The sequence below is a fragment of the Emydura macquarii genome, unplaced genomic scaffold, assembly GCF_026122565.2.
Source record: "Emydura macquarii macquarii isolate MOO-44397 ecotype Brisbane River unplaced genomic scaffold, CSIRO-AGI_Emac_v2 contig_439, whole genome shotgun sequence".
Lineage (NCBI taxonomy): Eukaryota > Metazoa > Chordata > Testudines > Chelidae > Emydura > Emydura macquarii.
Window position 1 is genome coordinate 89,440 of NW_027130576.1, and position 6,663 is coordinate 96,102.

Below are 6,663 nucleotides of genomic sequence, written 5' to 3' on the forward strand. Positions count from 1 at the left end.
ATTACTATCAACTTGCCCTTTCTCCCACTTGTTTTATTGGCCATCTTTTTTACCAGTATGGCCTCGTTCCTTGAAGATGCATGGCATCACTCAAGTTCCCACTAGTGGAAAACAAAGTTCATATAGTAAACATAAGGAGAGGAACTAGAGTGTGTAAGTGGGATTTTCAAAGAACATAAGAACAAGCATACTGGATCAGACCTATGGTCCATCTAGCCCAGTATCCTGTCTTCTGTACCAGATGCTTCAGAGGGAATGAACAGCACAGGACAATTATTAAGTGATCCATCCCCTGTCATCCTGTCCCTGCTTCTGGCACTCAGAGGTTTAGGGACACACCTGACCGCATCCCTGACCATCTTGGCTAATAGCCAGTAATGAAGCTATCCTCCATGAAAGTATCTAATTCTTTTTTGAACCCTGTTATACTTTTGGCCTTCACAACATTCCCTGGCAATGAGTTTACAGATTGACTCTGCTTTGTATGAAGAAGTGTTTCCTTTCTTTTATTTTATAACTGATGAGTATTAAAATCATCCAGTGATCCCTATTCCTTGTGCTCTGTGAAGGGTAAATAGCATTTCCTTATTTACTTTCTCCACACCATTCATGATTTTATAGACCTCTATGATATACCCCCTCAGTCATCTCTTTTCCAAGCTGAACAATTCCAGTCTTTTTAATCTCTCCTCACAGAGAAGCTATTCCATACCCCTAATCATTTGAGTTGCCCTTTTTTTTTAAACTTTCCCAATTCTAATATATCCTTTTTAGGTTGGTGAGACCAATACTACACTCAGTATTCAAATCATTGGTTTATATAGTGGTATTGTTCTGTTTTCAGTTTTATTATCTATCCTTTTCCTTATGGTTTCTAACATTCTGTTAGCACTTTTGACCACCACTGCATATTGAAAGAATGTTTTCAGAGAACTCTCCACGATGACTCCAGGACCTCTTTCTTGAGCAGTAACAACTGATTTAGACCCCATAATTTTTATATGTAGAGTTGGGATTGTGTTTTCTAATGTGCGTTACTTTGTTTGATCAATATTGAATTTCATTTGTCATTTTGTTGCCCTGTCACCTAGTTTTGTGAGATCCCTTTATAGCTCTTCGCAGTCTGCTTTCGACTTGTCTATCTTGAGTAATTTTGTATCATCTGTGAACTTTGCCTCCTCACTGCTTATTCCTTTTTCCAGAACATTTATGAATATGTTGGACAGCACTGGTCCCAATACAGATCCTCAGAGGACACCAATATTTACCTCTCGCTGTTGTGAAATCTGACCATTTATTCCTAGACTGTGTTTCTTGTGTTATAATGAGTTAATGATCATGAAGGAACCTTTCCTCTTATCCCATGACTCCCCACTTTGCTGAAAAGATTTTGGTAAGGTACATTGTCAAAGGCTTTCTGAAAGTCCAAGAACACCAGATCCACTCGATCCCCGTTGTCCACATGTTTGTTGACCCCTAAAATAGGGTTGGTCCTGCTTTGAGCAGGGGGTTGGACTAGATGACCTCCTTAGGTCCCTTCCAACCCAAATATTCTATGATTCTATGAAATAATACTAACAAATTGGTGAGGCGGGATATCCCTTTACAAAAGTTCTGTTGATTCTTCCCCAACATATCAGGTTCATCTTTGTGTCTAATTAGGCTGTTCTTCACTATAGTTTCAACCAAATTGCCTGGTACTGAAGTCAGGCTTACTGGCCTCTGGAGCCTCTGGAGCCTTTTTGAAGAATTAACATTATGTTAGCTAGCCACCAGACATCTGGTACAGAGGACTATTTAAGCAATAGTTTAAATGTCAGAGTTAGTAGGTCTGGAAATTTCATATTTGACCTCCATCAGAACTCTTGTCTGAGCAATATCTGGTGCTGGTTAATGTATTGATTTGTTCCAAACCTTCTCTATTGACACCTCAAGCTGGGAAAGTTCTTCAGAAGCCTAAAGAAGTTTGCTACCTAACATCTATTCAGATTCAATGGGAGTTGGGCAATTAATTCCCACAGGCTGCTTTGAAAATGCCACCAATAAACTAGAGCTGACATCTGTGCTTCTGTGTGTCTGTGCTCTTCTCATAGCGGTGCCAGTACGGGAGCTCCATTGTCACCTGCACGAGGGTAGCTTGCAGCTGGTTGATTCTACAGACTTCGACGTTACTGATAAAAAAAGACCACACGCTCGGTTTGATGGAGAAGGCTCAGCTTGTTTTTGGTCAACAAAACACACACGAAGCTCTGGGTTCACTGACACATGTATACCCGTGACAAGGTGTTGGCTCAATCAATATAATGTTGTCCCCTCGGCCAATACAAAGTTGTCCCTCCTATTACTTTTATACACTTTTATCCTTTTATACAGGGACACAAACAAATTATGTATTACATCCACATGTTACTGCCCTTGTACCTTGTAGTCCTAACAAAAAATCCTCTTCTATTATCCTGTCATCCTGTCCTGATCTTTACAAGGCATCAGTGTGTTCCTCTACCACCCTGTAGGAATTTGTTTATATAGTTACTTAAGTATTCTGAGTTTTCTCACAACATGCTTTCAGGTGAGGAACGTGCTTATTGGTTAGCTGACATTCTGACAAGGCCTACTTTGGTTAAAAACATAAGAACATCAGAACAGCCATACTGGATCAGACCAATGGTCCATCTAGCCCAGGATCCTATCTTCTGACAGTGGCCAATGCCAGGTGCTTCAGAGGGAATGTACAGAACTGGCAATCGAGTGACCCATCCTGTGTTGTTCACTCCAAACTCTGGGCAATTGGAGGTAAGAGAGACTCGGAGCATGGGGTTGCATCCCTTCAGAACTCTAGGGCGTATCCCATCTAATCCTGGAAATGTATTACAGTTTAATTTAGTAATTTGTTCCAACATCTCCTCTACTGACACCTCAGTCTGGGAAAGTTCCTCAGATTTGTCACTTGAAAAAAATGGCTCAGATGTGGAAAACTCCCTCACCTCCTCTGAAATGAAGATTGATGCAAAGAATTCATTTAGCTTCTCTGCAATGGCCTTATCTTCCTTGAATGCTCCTGTAACATGTCGATCAACTAGTGGCCCCACTGAATGTTTAGCAGGCTTCATGCTTCTGCTGGGCTTAATTTATTTTTTGCTGTTAGTCTTTGAGTCTTTGGCAAGTTGCTCTTCAAATTCTTTTTGAGCCTTCCAAATTATACTTTCACAAATGACTTTCCAGAGTTGATTCTCTTTTCTAGTTTCCTCAGTAGGATTTAAGTTCCTATTTTTAAATTATGCCTTTTTGCCTCTTACTGCTGTTTTTACCTTGTTGGTTAGCCATGGTTGCATTTTTAGGTCCTCTTACTATGTTGTTGTTGTTGTTGTTGTTGTTGTTTTTAATTTGGGGTATACCTTTAATTTGAGCCTGTATTATGGTGTTTTTAAAACTTTTCTGTGCAGTTTTTTAACATCACTTTTGTGACCGTATCTTTTAATTTCCATTAAACTAGGTTAATAATATTAGCTATGCCACAGGCTCCAGCAAGGCCTAAAACACCCAAAGGGAGTTGGGAACCTAACTTCCTTAGGCATAACGTAATTAACAATGCATCGATCCACAGAGATCTTGAGAAGAAACATTCAAACCTAGCATGGAGGGTGGTGAAGCACTGGAATGGGTTACCTAGGGAGGCAGTGGAATCTCTATCTTCAGAGGTTTTTAAGCTGTGGCTTGACAAAGCCCTGAGTGGGATGATTTAGCTGAGGTTAGTCCTGCTTTGAGCAGGGGGTTGGACTAGCTACCTCCTGAGGTCCCTTCCAACTCTAATATTCTATGATTCTATTATCTTGGAAACTCCAGCATCAAAAAATTTACCTCTTCCCACTTGAGATCATCTGTGAGTGAATAGCAGGTGCTTATAGTAAAACAAAGAGAGAATGGCATGCACAAAGGAAATATTATATTAGGTTTTGATGTAGGTGTCCAAGTGCCATTGCAAGATAAAAGAAATTGGCTGTCCTTTGAAAAACCCATGACTTTATCGTTTTGCCTCATATTTAGCTATATCAATTGCCTTCAGGACATTGTAATTAAAGCTCTGTCCTTTTGATAACATTTCTACTAGACCCTGGCTTTTCTAAAATCACTTAACATTCCCCTGACTGTCTTTCCCAAGGCTTCCTTCACCTCTTTGTTTCTTAGAGTGTAAATGAAAGGGTTTAGTAGAGGAGTGACAATAGTGTTAAAGATGTTGACTGTTTTGTTCAAGTCTAATGTGTCTTTTGCAGAAGGCTTGACAAAAAGAAAAATGGTGGAGCTGTACCAAATGGTCACGACGGTAAGATGGGCAGAGCAAGTGGAAAAGGACTTTGCCAGCCTTCAGCTGATGGGAGTCTCAGGATGGTGGCGATAATGTAAATGTAGGAGACCAGGGTTATGATGCATGCAATCATGATAACAATGAATGAGTCGATGAACGTTGCCAGCTCGATGAGGCGTGTGTCAGTTCAGGAGAGCGCTATCCAGGAATCTATGTTACAAAGGAAATGATTGATGACGTTAGGGCCACAGAACGACAACCTGGATATTAGCGACACCAGCACAGAGATAGCCAAGAACGTACACAGCCAAGAGATGAGGGCCAGCTGAGCAGAGAAGGTGCTGTTCATGAGGCAGCTATAGCGCAGTGGGTGGCATATGGCCAGATAGTGGTCATAGGCCATCACAGCTAGGAGGAAACATTCTGTGGCCCCCAAGGAGAGGAGAACAAACAATTGCAGGAGGCAGGCAGTGGAAGAAATTGTTTGGCTCGTGCCTACCATGACAGCAATAGCCTTGGGGACACATGCTGTGGTGTACCAGATCTCCAGGAAGGAGAGATTGCAGAGGAAGAAGTACATGGGGGTGCACAGGCGTTGGTGTGTCCTCACTACAGCTATGATGGACACGTTCCCCATGATCATGAGGAAGTACATAACAGAAAAAATCCCAGCAAGGGACATCTGGAGATACCAAGTGCCAGGAAAGCCCAAGAGGATGAACTTCTGCACGCTGGTTTGGTTTCTTATTTCTGTCCCAGCCATGACATCCATCTGTCAAGACACAAGAGCTCATAAAGCATTTTAACATGTTGAACACACATTTGGATATGGAAAGTGCAGACTGCAGATATCTGATACTAAAACTATGAGAAGAGACGAGAAAATGGGTGCTACTCAACACTGTCCTGCCTTATGCATCTCTCCACCTCCACAGTAGAGATGGGATCTCCACTCATCATTCTTCTAAGGCCCATGAGGATGCACTGGGGTGGCTGACCCTATGGTGTCTTTTCTCTCTTGCTGATTTAGTCCATCAACCCCACTCCACCCACTCATGAGAAAGCCTTGTTATTAGGCCTATTCTCTTCATGCCACACCTTGGGAGATAACTTTTCTCTCTGTTCCCCACAGAGTGGCAGTTTTTGCACATGTCCCACTGAAAGTTGACAGGATTTCTACTCTTAAATCACTTACAATCTTCTGACCTTCACAGGGGCTAGTGTTCCTTAGACCTAGAGCTGGTCAAAAAAAGATCGACAAAACTGCTTCACTTTGAAAAATACCGTTGTGTTAAAATTGAATTAATCACAGATATATGCTAGGTTTAGCTGAAAATCTCATCAAGGTGGTGTCTCAGATCCAACATGGAATATCTGATTAAACCAAAAACCTGGAAAATATCAGCTCTTTAGCCCAGGGATGGGGGCACTTATTTGAGATGTAGGGGACTCATTTTTGTGCCATGTTGGAATAAAAACAAAGTGTGAAGCCGGGGCATTTTCCACAAAATGGAAATCTTGTTTTTTGGCAAGCACCACTTAGTCCATTTTGAAAAGCATACCTCAAATTCTCAGCAACGTGGAAACTACACTGGAAACTAACATTTCTATTTATTATTTCTTGTGTGTCTTCTGGTAGAATCTTAAGGTCCCACCTATGGTTGGGAAACAGTTTGTACTAAGCACTGGAAAAACGTATCATAGAAGCCGTCCCTACTCCAAAGAGCTTACAATCTAAACGACAAGACAGACAAGCTGGTAGAAACAAACAACAAAAATGCAGCTTCCCGGATCTACAGTGCAGATGTACAATCCCCCTCTTCCACTCACCTCCCCTGGGTCAGCTTCACTCAAAGCTGACAGTCTAGGATAGACCAGAACAATATTTAGGAATCATGTTCCAAGCGCTATTCAATGTCAAATGCTTAAGAAACAACCTATAACCCACCCCACTATTGCACATACTTTTGCCACATTCTGCAAAGGCCATTGCCCCCCGAACTGAGAAAGATGTCAGTTTATGGCGTGAAGAATAAATGGGTGATCGTTGTTGTAGCCTGGTATTTTCAAAGGGGTCTAAGGGAGTCAGGTACCCAGCTCTCAGTAACATTCGGTGGAAGTTGGGTGATTAACTCCCGTATGCGTCTTTGAAAATCCCAGCTGCACAGTTTGAAATCCCTCTCATAGAGATAATAATTCTTGTGTAGTTCTTTACACCTACAATGTGTAGAGAATGGCTATTCAGTCACACCACACATCTGAGTGCTAGAGGCCTGAGTTAAGGCACAGTGGGGTGAATGGTTGACCAGGCAAGTATCACTACTCCTATTGTACAAGATGGGCAACTAAGTCAGAGAGTG

The 6,663-nt window shown here is 41.8% G+C and overlaps 1 pseudogene; it reads right to left on the minus strand.

Moving 5' to 3' along the window:
- Positions 1–4,104: 4,104 nt before the first annotated feature.
- LOC137146366 (olfactory receptor 6F1-like) lies at positions 4,105–5,066 on the minus strand (annotated as a pseudogene).
- Between the last annotated feature and the right edge of the window lie 1,597 nt (positions 5,067–6,663).